This window comes from Phoca vitulina, unplaced genomic scaffold, assembly GCF_004348235.1.
Source record: "Phoca vitulina isolate PV1807 unplaced genomic scaffold, GSC_HSeal_1.0 scaffold54, whole genome shotgun sequence".
NCBI lineage: Eukaryota > Metazoa > Chordata > Mammalia > Carnivora > Phocidae > Phoca > Phoca vitulina.
The window spans coordinates 8,611,899-8,626,004 of NW_022589757.1; positions in this window are offsets into that span (position 1 = coordinate 8,611,899).

Here is a 14,106-nt window from a genome sequence, read left to right on the forward strand (position 1 = left end):
AAATTATGTCTCAACAAAACTCTTTATAGAACCAGATAATGGGCAAACAACTTGAATAGACATTTTTCCCAAGAAGATCTACAGAGGAATAAGAAGCACACGAAAAGATGTCAACACCATTGATCATTAAGGGAATGCAAATCAAAACCACAATAAGATACCACCTCACACCTGCTGGGACAATTATAATAAAGAAAGAGAAAATAACACGGGTTGGCAATAATCAGGAGAAGTAAGATAACGTACTTTGCTGGCAGGAATGTAAAATGATGCAGTCATTGTGGAAAATAGTTTGGCAGTTCCTCAAAAAGTTAAGCATGGAATTACCATGTGACTCAGGAATCCCATTCCTGGGTATGTACTCTAGAGAAATGAAAACATATGTCCCCACAAAAACTTGTGCACAAATGTTTAAAGCAGCACTATTAATAATAACCAGAAGGTGGGAAAAAAACAAATGCCCATCAAGAGATGAATGGATAAATTATGGTATATACATGCAGTAGAATATTATTCATCCATAAAAAAGGAATGAAGTATTGAAACATAATACAGGAATGAAAGCATTACACTAAGGGAAAGAAGTCAGATACAAAGGTCACAAATTATATAATTCCTTTTGAATGAAGTAAATATCCAGAATAGGTAAACCCACAAAGACAGAAAGCAGATTAGTGGAAGGGGACTAGAGAGTGATCACTTAACAGATACTGGGCATTCTTTCGGGCTGATGAAAAAGTTTTGAAACTAGAAAGAAATGGTGGTTGTACAACATTGCGAATACACTAAATGCCCCTGGATTGTGCACTTTAAAATAGTTAATTTTATATTATGTGAATTTCACCTCAATGTTTAAGAAACACATCCATAACACAAACCCTACCTTTTCTTTCAGAGGTTTACCCATAAACAGCAGGACAAAATCCCCACTACTTATTTTGGCATTCAAGGCGCTTTACAAGCTTGTCCTAAACTTATATCCACCACCCCGCCGCCCAGTTTCCACACTCCCCCCAAGTCCTCCAGCCTGATATTGCCTACACACATGGCTCTTCCGTAACTCTGCTTTGAGATGTTCTTGCATAGCAGACTGCATATGCTGTTCTGCTTCCCCAGCTAGACTGTGAGCGTCTCAAGGGCAGATACGACATCTAATTCATCCTTGCATTCCCAGAGTCTAACCCTGAGTCTGGTATTTAGTGAGCATTTAATGAACATTCGCTGAGTTAGACTGAATGTGCTCGGAAACCCTGGGGGAAATCTCCCAGAATCCCTCAGGGATGGTGAATGTGTGTGCAGTGAAGAGGTAGAAAGAGGCAATTCCCTAGAATTAGAAATTAACCTATTTTGTTAAGAAAACATTAGGATAGATACACTGTTCCTTTCATTTGTCTTTGGGAAAATACAAAAACAAAAAAACAAGGAATGTTGAAGTGCAGTGAATATTCTCAAAAGATTTAAGTTATATTAAATTAGGGGTCGGGAAGAAAGAATGGGGGTAAAGTAGGTGGCATCACAGAAATCTTTGCAATTTGGTCTTGGAGGAATGACCACACCTGAAACACCCCAGGGCTTTTCACAGAACTCCATTCAATAGAGGGAAGTGAGGGGGAGTAGATGTTGGGCAAAGGGAAAATGGATCCAAGCCAGCCTTCTGTCAGTGCTGCCACACTGTGGTGCAGAATTTATCCAGGGCAGAGTTGAGGATCTTGACCATGTACGGGTGACCCTTAAACAACATGGTGGTTAGGCATGCCAACCCCACACGCAGCTGAAAATCTGCTTCTAATTTTTGACTCCCCCCAAACTTAACTACTCATAGCCTACTTACTGTTTCTTTTTAATTTTTTATTGTTATGTTAATCACCATACATTACATCATTAGTTTTTGATGTAGTGTTCCATGATTCATTGTTTGTGCATAACACCCAGTGCTCCATGCAGAAAGTGCCCTCTTTAATACCCATCACCAGGCTAACCCATCCTCCCACCCCTCCCCTCTAGAACCCTCAGTTTGTTTTTCAGAGTCCATAGTCTCTCATGGTTCATCTCCCCCTCCGATTCCCCCCCTTCATTCTTCCACTCCTGCTATCTTCTTCTTCTTCCTCTTTTTTTTTTTAACATATATTGTATTATTTGTTTCAGAGGTACAGATCTGTGATTCAACAGTCTTGCACACTTCACAGTGCTTACTATAGCACATACCCTCTCCAATGTCTATCACCCAGCCACCCCATCCCTCCCACCCCACCCCCCACTCCAGCAACCCTCAGTTTGTTTCCTGAGATTAAGAATTCCTCATATCAGTGATAGCCTACTTACTGTTAACCGGAAGCCTTACCAATAACACAGACAGTTGATTAACACATATTGTGCATGTTATGTGGATTATATCCATATTCTTACAATAAAGTAAGCTAGATAAAAGAAAATGTTATTAAAAAATCATAAGGAAAAGAAAATATGTTCACAGTTCTGTGCTATGTTTATTAAAAAAACCCATGTGTAAATGGACCCACACAGTTCAAACCCTTATCATTCAAGGGTAAACTGTATATGGTGCTTGAGCCTGGGGTGAGAGATTGAAAAGACCCCCTGGCATAATTGAGGTCTCCTCTTATTTAAACATGTTACTGGAAGGTTATCCAGTGCTTCTGATAGAACCATCCAAACTCCTCAGGGTTGAGAGTCATATAAACAATGAGTGTGGAAATGTTTAAAGGCAACAACAATGATAACAACAGCTAACGTTAAATACCCTTTTACATTCCTATTAGTGTTCCAGCTGAGGGGGAACACTGAATGAGTGAAAAACAATTTTTAACTACAAAAGCTCATAACTTACTGAGATAGACAAATCATTAACTCAGTGCTAAGTGTCATTGCTGACTCATGAGAAAATGCTGTTGGACCCTCATGCCTCAGTCGTTTTCTCTGTAAAATGGAAATCAGAATTCTTGATTCAAATAGTGAATTAAAAGAGATGGGCCCTGAGGGGCAGAAGGTTCTTCTCTTTCCCTATAAAAGCACAGCATTTACTCGGCTCTAAAAGGAAAAATCTACTTGGGACAGAGATGTGTAATTTATTGATCTCTGTACCTCCCCAAACTGTAATGTACAGTGGATGTTCAAATCTAAGTTTATGGAGTCTAACCAAAACAAGTAGAATATGTTGTACTTCAAAGACTCCTGCCAAACATCAGAACTGGCAGAGGCAGCAGGAATGCAAGCTTTCACCTGCACCCCATCAAAAATGCAACTCCCAACCTAAAGGTAGGGAGTTACCCAAAATAGAAAGTGGTAGATAGAAACTCTCTACTCATAATTTGTCACCAGGGACAGAGAAAAAAAAAACTTTGGCATCTTGAAGGGGGGCATTTAGAAGGGTTGGTTCCTGATAGAATAATACCTCAGCCATACACAGACTCACAAAAAATGGTCAGAAACCTTGCCCATTGATTTCTTCAGAAACAAGTTCCTCTGGGTGAGATGGGTCTGAAAGTCAAACTCCAATCCCACCTAGGAAAGGCCTAATAGTCATACAGACACACCTGATATTTTTCAAGATAAGTCAAGTTGTGAATAGTGCATCCCATTCAGGACATGCATTAAATGTTCTTCCCTGAAGTAAGATTTAGAAAATGAGCCAGCCTTAGTCATGTCCCTGATAAAATGAGAGTTAGGAAGATACCCACTTTACAAAACATTGAGACCTCTGTCAGATAACTCTGATGCATACTTGATGGGAAGCAATACAGAAAATTTACTCCAGGCAGATCCTAACACTGTCTATTTCTATAAGGATTTATGTGCCAAAGCCCTTATATGGAGCCCAGGTGAGCCAGGCTGGACTATACAGGGCTGAGTGGATCCTTTGGCTTTTTAACCTAGGAACACACTAGAGCAAGTCATGCCCACACTCCAAGTCTGGCCCTTCTGGATCTTATCATGACGTATGCTAGTGGAGACATGGAGAGTTGAACCCAAGAAAAAGTGTTTTAATGTGTTTTTAAAAGAATAAAGCCAATATTACTCCAGAAAAGTCCAATGTGTACAATTATGAGAAAACTCCACTCTCTGGGAGTGTAGTTTAACCATCTCCTTGACCCACCCCATCCTTTACCCTCCACAGAAGGTGGTGTGAGACTTAGGTGTGGGTGGGTAGGTGGTATGGGCTTTGAGTTTCCTTCCTGTTTAGAGGGGATGCCCACAGTCATCAGAGCTCAGTATCTCTGCTTACCCTGAGATGAGTCTAGCAGCATTTTAAGGGATGCAGGACAGACTCCTTCTCCTTGCCCTCTCCCTTCCTGGTGTGGTGAAGGTGACATTCTATCATAGAGAATTACTTACTTTGAGTACAATATGGCTGTGGCTATGTGCTCCTCTTTAAAAAGCAAATACTCGTGGAAACATAACATGGAAGTCACTTAACTCCTTGCAAATTCTGTTCTTAGGTGCTTCTCTTACTGCAAAAAAGACTGGGTCAACAGGAATTAGATGATGCCCAAACTGAGGGAAGGATGACAGGTCTGGAAAATGTGAAGAAGCTCTCAAATGTGCTTTCTATTCTTTATAGCAGCACAAAGAGGGGAGATGTGAGGTGTGACATGTTTGTGGTTTGCTTCAGCTATATAATCAAAGCTGACTCTAATATTTTGATAGAGGACTTGATAGACTAATATATAATGACAGTTTTCTTATTCATTTGAAGCAACTTTAAGATCTGTGGTAGGCAGGATTCTAAGACGGTGCCCACTGTCCCTTATCCTTGTATAATCCCCTCCCGTTTTGTGTGGTGGGAACCTGTGAATATGAGGTATCACTCTCCTGATGATATCATATTATATGGCAAAGGGATCTTGCAGTGGTTACAAATGTTGCAAATGAGTTGATCTGATCCTGGAAGGGGCTGATCCATTTAGTGATTAAAAGCGGATTTAAAGCAACGGTGTATTCTCTGGCCAGCTTTGAGGGAAGACAGCAAAGAGCCATGTTGTAAGCTGCTTCTAGACAAGGGCAGGGGTCTCCAGTGGCTGAGAGTGGTCCCTGGCTGATAGCCAGCAAGAAAACATGGGCCTTATCACATAATCATGTGGGAGTAAGTTCTGCCGGCCGCCTGAAAGAATGAGGAAAAGGACCTCCAGAACACAGCCCCAGCCCCGGCTGACACCTTGCTAACAGTGTGTGAAACCTGAGCAGAGGATCCAGTTGAGCTGTACCCAAACTCCTCACCCACGGAAACTGGGAGATAGTAAATGCCTGTTGCCTCAGCTGCAAAGTTTGCGGTAATTGGCTACACGGCAAGAGAAAACCAAAACAGGACCACTATTGTCAAATTCTGCATAGGGGCTGTTTTTTGCTGAGAACTACAACGATGCTCAGAACTTTCAATGAGAAGAGTTTTTAATTATCTGGGTATCCAAAGCATCAAAGTACTTAAACCTTTTTTTTTTTCCTTTAGCAGCAATAAAACATTGATTTTCCTCACTCTGAAAACTCAAAAATAGCTGAACAGATATTCTTTAGAACTTTCCAAAAATAAAGATTTTCTTCAGGGCTGAAATCAGTCTGGGAAATGTTAATCTGGAAGGAAAAAGAAGCTTAAGTCGTGTAAATAGCTCAAAATAGGCTATGTGGTTCTGACCTATGGGGGCTCTGGAGAAAATTGCTCATTGTTTAGAAAAGCAGGAATATTTGACCACTGTGGTTGCATGCAAGGTACCAGAAGAAACCGTATGCTTGGTGATATTCTAGTCACTCCAAAGAGTAGATGTAGGGCCAAAGACTGAACCTCAACTAACAGGTCGCCTGTCCTTTTATTCTTATTAAATGCAATTCCAAAATATACTCACACGCCTGGTGCACAGGTGTGTAGAGGGCACAGTCCTCTTTTATGGCTTTGAACAGGAGTGTGATTAAATCAAAATAACTAGAATATACTCTCGCTACTTCTAACTCTTCAGGAAGTAATTCCATTAACCTTCCTGGGTCCAAGTTTCCTCATCTCAAAAAGGAATGTTTAGCCTGGTCTCTGGGTCATTTCAGCTCTGTGATTTGGTCACAAGATTCCTCCACCATATGATTTCTACCCAGTTTGTCAGTGTTGCCACGTGATGCTGGATAGGAAAAGCATCCAGTACATTGTAAGCACTCAACAAATATGAGCTCCTCATAGTAAAATATTTAATAATGTTGGCTGCTTCTACAGCTTTTGTGAAATCTTCCTTCATAGGTCTGATTTTCCAAAAGTTTTCATCACCTTCCCAGGAGCATTATACTTGACTTCTCTTCAATTATATGGAGCATGTAAAGGCAAAATCAATCCTTTAGAAAGAATCAGCTAAGGTAAGAGAATTCCTCAAAGAGTCTTACTTGACCTTGACCTCTATTTATACATTCCATTCAGGGTTACTTGTACATTTCAGCACTGTATTGATTCCTGTGCCCTGCTCCACCTCTCTGCCTGGATGCCTCACCTGCTCCTCAAATTCAACTTACCCCAAATTAAATATATTTCTTCCCCAATCAGACTATCGCTGTATCCACACATACAAAATCCTCCCTCCTTTTCCTTTTATTTAAGATTGATAAAGTTTTAATTTTTCAAAAATGTGTTGAAACCAAGACATTTGGAAAAGTGTTTTACACCTTTTCCTTTCCATTCCCACAGCTTCCACTGGAGCGTAAGTGCCTTATACTGGGGCTGTCGCGCATTCCTCCTCCCTGTCTCTGTTTCCCCTCTGCAATTCATCTTATAAAATTCCATCTGATTTGTCCTCCTGGAACTCTTCACTGTGCATATTCTCCAATGTGGTCAAACCACCAGTGTACCTGCATTGCTCACACAATAAAACCCAAATCCCTTAAGTTGTTTTCCCAAGTCCTTGCCAATCTGCGGTGTGGAATTAGGTTGAAAGACTAGAATTGCTGTCTTGACTCTGAATTTAGGCAAGTCCTTTGACTCCCTGAGCCTCAGATTTTTCTGCTGCAGTATTAGTGTAATGATCCCAGAACCCTGGCAAAAGCATCATGGGCCCAAAAATTATGTGCAAATCACATGCAAATCTTTTCACATAAAACACACATTGGGGGATTGGTGATTTCTCTCCAACTATTTTCCCCTACTCTATTTCACAATGTGTGACTATTCTAGGGGCTCAGTCGGTAACTGTTCTGCTTATTTCAAAAGTACATTATAAGCCCTCTTTCCTCTACATATTTGCTTATTCTGATCCCTGTAAATGGATTTCTTTCTTTCTTTTTTTCCTGTTTCAGATGGACTTTTCCTTTAAAGTACCAATAAATTTCATCTATGCTGTGAAATTTTCCCTAAAGCCCTCATCTTAGATCACAGCCTTTATATTCTGTGACCCTTTGAATTTCTAAGGTTCTGCACCACTCATTTGGCACTTAGCTTTGTACAACCTGGACCGCTTATCTCTTTATGTATGCCTTGGACACCTAATGAAAATATAAACTCTTTCAGAGCAGGGACCTCTTGGCTAGCTAAGTGTCCTGCATAAGCAGACATTCTATAAACATTTGTTGCTTTAGGTGACAGTGATAACAGCTCAGTTATGAAGCATAATCATCCTTGGGTAAATTGGAGACTCTCAATGTCGATATGTTGACACTCTTGATGAATTCTTAATTAGCATATTGGCAATTACACTTTGCCGCTGTATTCACAGGGCACTTCACAATTGTTCATCAGTTTTTGTCAAGATGGTCTCAGGAGGTGAGTGATAAAGATCATTCCCTGACTTTCTTTTTTTTTTTTTTTAAGATTTTATTTATTTATTCATAAGAGACAGAGAGAGAGAGGCAGAGGGAGAAGCAGGCTCCCCGCTGAGCAGGGAGCCTGAGGCGGGACTTGATCCTAGGACCCTGGGACCATGACCTGAGCCGAAGGCAGACGCTTAACCATCTGAGCCACCCAGGCGCCCACTTCCTTTTTTTCTAAGTTGAGAAAAGCAAAATACTTTTATGAGATATACTGGGAATATTTAGTATAGAAACTGACATGAGAAAGTAAAATAAATTGTTTTACTTGCCCCCTTGTGCCAGTGACAATGCTTCTCTAGCAATTGTTGTTTATAGAAAGGCAAATAGTGACTTATTTGATTTAATGGAGCTGCTAGCAGTCCTTAGAAATTGGAAGAGTCTCTACTCTTCTTTATTCAAACTGAAACTTTTTTACTTTGATACCTGAAAAAGAGAGAATTTTAGTGTGTCTTGGAGTCATATTTGGTTTTTGCTTATTGATTATTTTATGATTAAAACAATGCAAATTAAACCAAAAGTAAGTAGAAGGAATGAAATAATAACAGAAAATAATGGAAAATAGAAAATAGAAAAAATAGATAAAAATAAAATCAATAAAACTGATAAATCTCTAGCCAAAGGAAACAAAGAAAGATACAAACTGACAATATCAACCTTAAGAGAGGAAATATCATCATAGCTCCTACAGACATTAAGAGGTTAAATAAATAAGGACGTACAAACAGCTCTATGCCAGTAAATTCAGTAACTTAGATAAAGTTGAAAAAAATATCTTGAAAAAAGCAAACTACTCTAGCTAGATCAAGAACAAAAAATGTAACAGGAATGGCTTTTTACCTATGAAGGGAATTGAATTTATAATGAAAAATCTTCCCCAAAAGAAAATTCCAGGTCCAAATGATTTCATGGTTTAGTCCTACCAAACATTTATTGAATAAATAATGTCAATTTTACATAAACTGTTATAGAAAATAGAAGAGGGAGAAAAACTCAACTCATTTTAAGAGACCAATATTGCCCTAAGACCAAAACCAGTAAAATACCCTGAGAAAGAAAGCTACAGATCAATATCCTTCATAACATAGATGGAAAAGTCCTTAAGAATTTTTTGGCAATTCAAATTTAAAAACATACTTAAAAAGGTAATACATCATGAAAAATGGAGTTTAGTTCAGGAGTGCAAAGGCTATAATAGTTAAAAAGTAATGATGTAATTCATTGTATTAATAGGCAAAAAAGAAGTCAAATAATGATCATCTCAATAGCTAAAGAAAACACATGTGATAAAATTCAACACCCATACATGATTAAAAGAAAATCTCAGAAAACAAAGAATAGAAGAAAATTCTCAATCATGATAAAAGGCAGAACAAAACTCTTATCTCATTCTATATACAAAAATCAACTTGAAATCGATCATAGATACAAATGTAAGAGCTAAAACTATTTCCAGAAAAAGATGAAGGAGAAAATCTTGGTGATCTGGAGTTGGCAACAATTTCTGGAGGAGGACACAAAAAGCATGAACTATAGGAGAAAAAAATTGTTAAGTTGGACTTTATTAAAACTTGAAAGTTTTTTCTCTTCAAAGGATACTGTTAAGAAAATGAAAGTCACAGACTGGGAAAAATATTTGTTAAACATATATCCAATAAATAAATGGACATATGCTGAATATTTAACACTTAGAACTATAATAAGAAAACAACACAATGAATGGGGAGGAGTGTAAGATTTGAATTGACTTTTCACCAAAAAGGGTATACTACAGATAGCATATAAGTGTATGAAAAGATGCTCAACATAATTAGTCATTTGGAAAACATGTATTGTTTTCAATGTGAAAACACATTGGGTTACCACTGTGAACCCATTGGCATGGCTAAAATTAAAGCAATTAACAATTCCAAGTATCAACAAGGATATGGAAAAATTGGAACTCTCACTACAAAAGATACAGCCATTTTGGAAAAAGTCTTCACAGTTCCTTATAAAGTTAACACCAAATAAGCTACTTATTCCATTTCTATATATTTACCCAAGAGAAATGAAAACTATGTCCTCGACACAAATGTGCAGAGCAGCTTTATTCATGAGAGTAAGAAACTTGAAGCAATCTGAATGTCTAACAAGTGGTAAATGGAAATCCAAATTGTACTATGTCTGTACAATGGAATACTAAAAAATACAAAGGAATGAGGTATTGATACATCCAACAACATAGGAGAATCACAAAAGCATTATGTTAGATGCAGAAGCCTACATAACATAGATTTTGTTTATGTGAAATGCTAGAAAAGGCATTTTCTAGTGACAGAAAGCAGAGCATGGTTGTCAAGGGTCAGGGAGCTAGAGGAAAGAATGCACAGGGCAGAAGAAAACATTTTAGGGCCATTGAAATATTCTGTATCTTTACTGTGGTAGTAGTTACAGGTATAAACATTTGTCAAAACATTGATTTGTACACTTACATTGGTGAATTTTATTGTCTATAAATTATACCAAGATAAATTTTTTTTAAAATACCTACTGGTTAGGAGGGTTGGAGCAAGATGGCGGAGGAGTAGGAGACCTGGATTTCATCTGGTCCCAGAAATTCAGCTGGATAGGGATCAAACCATTCTGAACACCTACGAACTCAACAGGAGATCGAAGAAAAGAATAGCAACAACTCTCTGAACAGAAAAGCAACCACTTTCTGGAAGGTAGGACGTGCAGAGAAGTGAATCCGAGGCGATATTCGGGGAAAATAGACGGCGGGGGAGGGGCCTCCATTGGCCGCTTATGGCAAGTGATAGAGCTGAGGAGCACAAAATCGGAACTTTTAGAAGTCTGCTCCGCTGAGGGACGTCGCTCCAGTGGCTAAGCGGGGGGGTGGAACCCTCGTGGGACAGTGTGGTCTCAGGACCCTCGGGGTCACAGAAAGACCAGGGGTGCCTGAGTGCGGCAGAGCTCCCAGGTATCAGAGCGGGGAAGCCGGCTGCAGAGACGGAGCCCAGGCAGGGGCTCTCAGCTCAGGGTTGCCATAAACCGTGATCCGGGGCACAGTTGGGCCACTGCTCCTCCAGCAGGGACCCAACAAGTGGCAGATCCGGGGAGACTCCCCTTCCTCCCCCAGGAGGAGCGGCGCGGGAGTGCACCGCGGGGATCTGCTGGGTTTGGAGACTCCACACGGGGTCGGGTGCCAGAGATAGAAACGCTTGGTCACAGGCCGGGTGAGCACGGAGTGCGGCTGGAGAGCAGGGAGACGGGAGTGACTGACTGCTTTTCTCTGGGGGTTCACTGAGGAGCAGGGCCCCAAGTTCTCAGCTCCTCCGGGCGGAGATTGGAAGGCCGCCATTTTCACTCTCGGCCTCCAAAGCTGTACGGAAAGCTTGCAGGGAACAAAAGCTCCGGAGAGCAAACCCAAGCAGATTACTTAGCCCGGACCAGGCAAGGGCGGGGCAATTCCGCCTCCGGCAAAGACATTTGGAAACCACGGCAACAGGCCCCTCCCCCAGAAGATCAGCAAGAACAGCCAGCCAAGGCCAAGTTTACCGATCAATGAGAATGGCAGAAATCCAGCGCTAGGGGAATAATGCACATAGAATTCATGGCCTTTTTACCATGATTCTTTAGCCTTTCAAAGTTAATTTTTTTAACTGTCTTTTTTTTTAATTTTTCTTTTTCCCCTTTTCAACCAACATATTATCAATCCCTTTTTTAAAAAAATATTTTTTATTTTATTTTATTTTTTTCATTTTTAGAGTCATATTCTATCCCTTCATAGTAGTTACCCTTATTTTTGGTATATATATATATATATATAAAATATGATGTTCTCTCTTTAAAATTTTGGGATACAGTTTCTTCTAACAGATCAAAATATACCCTCAATCTCTAGTATATGGCTTTGTCCTAGTCTCCTGCCTGATCACATTCTCTCCTTTTTTTTTTTTTTTGAATCCTCGTCTTTCTTTTTTTAACCAACTTCTTATCTTATCAATTCCATTTATAAAATCTTTTATAATTTTCATCTTTACAGTCATATTCTATCCCTTCATTGTATTAACCCTTATTTTTGTACATATATAAGTTTTACTTTCTTTAAAATTTTGGGAGGCACTTTCTTCTAACAGACCAAAATACGCCCAAAATCTAGTGTGTGGCACTGATCTATGCACTAGCTTGATCATATTTGATCATATTCTGTTTTTTTTGTTTTTGTTTGTTTTTATCTTTTTCTTTTTTCTTTCTTTCCCTTTCTTTTCCCCCGGTTTCAGGTCTTTTCTGATTTGTTTAGTGTATATTTTCTGGGGACGTTGTTACCCTGTTAGCATTTTGTGCTCTCATTCATCTATTCTCCTCTGGACAAAATGACAAGATGGAAAAAATCACCTCAACAAAAAGAACAAGAGGCAGTACCGACTGCCAGGGACCTAATCAATATGGACATTAATAAGATGTCAGAACTAGAGTTCAGAATGATGATTTTAAAGATACTAGCTGGGCTTGAAAAAAGCATGGAAGTTATTAGAGAAACCCTTTCTGGAGAAATAAAAGAACTAAAATCTAACCAAGTCGAAATCAAAAAGGCTATTAATGAGGTGCAATCAAAAATGGGGGCGCTAACTGCTAGGATAAATGAGGCAGAAGAGAGAATCAGTGATATAGAAGACCAAATGATGGAAAATAAAGAAGCTGAGAAAAAGAGAGATAAACAACTACTGGATCATGAGGGCAGAATTCGAGAGATGAGCGATACCATAAGACAAAACAACATTAGAATAATTGAGATCCCAGAAGAAGAAGAAAGAGAGAGAGGGGCAGAAGGTATATTGGAGCAAATTATAGCAGAGAACTTCCCTAATTTGGGGAAGGAAACAGGCATCAAAATCCAGGAGGCACAGAGAACCCCTCTCAAAATCAATAAAGATAGGTCAACACCCTGACATCTAATAGTAAAACTTACGAGTCTCAGAGACAAAGAGAAAATCCTGAAAGCAGCTCGGGAGAAGAGATCTGTAACCTACAATGGTAGAAACATTAGATTGGCAACAGATCTATCCACAGAGACCTGGCAGGCCAGAAAGGACTGGCAGGATATATTCAGAGCACTCAATGAGAAAAATATGCAGCCAAGAATACTATATCCAGCTAGGCTGTCATTGAAAATAGAAGGAGAGATAAAAAGCTTCCAGGACAAACAAAAGCTAAAGGAATTTGCAAACATGAAACCAGCCCTACAAGAAATATTGAAAGGGGTCCTCTAAGCAGAGAGAGAGCCTAAAAGCAACATAGACCAGAAAGGAACAGAGACAATATACAGTAACAGTCACCTTACAGGCTATACAATGGCACTAAATTCATATCTTTCAATAGTTAGTCTGAATGTAAATGGGCTAAATGCCCCAATCAAAAGACACAGGATATCAGAGTGGATAAAAAAACAAGACCCATCGATATGCTGTCTGCAAGAGACTCATTTTAGACCCAAAGACACCCCCAGATTGAAAATGAGGGGGTGGAAAACCATTTACCATGCTAATGGACACCAAAAGAAAGCTGGGGTGGCAATCCTTATATGAGACAAATTAGATTTTAAACCAAAGACTGTAATAAGATATGAGGAAGGACACTATATCCTACTTAAAGGGTCTATCTAACAAGAAGATCTAACAATTGTACATATCTATGCCTCTAACATGGGAGCAGCCAATTATATAAGGCAATTAATAACAAAAGCAAAGAAACACATCGACAACAATACAATAATAGTGGGGGACTTTAACACCCCCCTCACTGAAATGGACAGATCCTCTAAGCAAAAGATCAACAAGGAAATAAAGACTTTAAATGACACACTGGACCAAATGGACTTCACAGATATATTCAGAACATTCCATCCCAAAGCAACAGAATACACATTCTTCTCTAGTGCCCATGGAACATTCTCCAGATTAGGTCACAAGTCAGGTCTCAACTGGTACCAAAAGATTGGGATCATTCCCCGCCTATTTTCAGACAACAATGCTTTGAAACCAGAACTCAATCACAAGACGAAAGTCAGAAAGAACTCAAATACATGGAGGCTAAAGAGCATCCTACTAAAGAATGAATGGGTCAACCAGGAAATTAAAGAAGAATTAAAAAAATTCTTGGAAACCAATGAAAATGAAAACACAACTGTTCAAAATCTTTGGGATGCAACAAAGGCAGTCCTAAGAGGAAAGTATATAGCAATACAAGCCTTTGTCAAGAAACAAGAAAGGTCTCAAGTACACAACCTAACCCTACACCTAAAGGAGCTGGAGAAAGAACAGCAAATAAAGCCTAAACCCA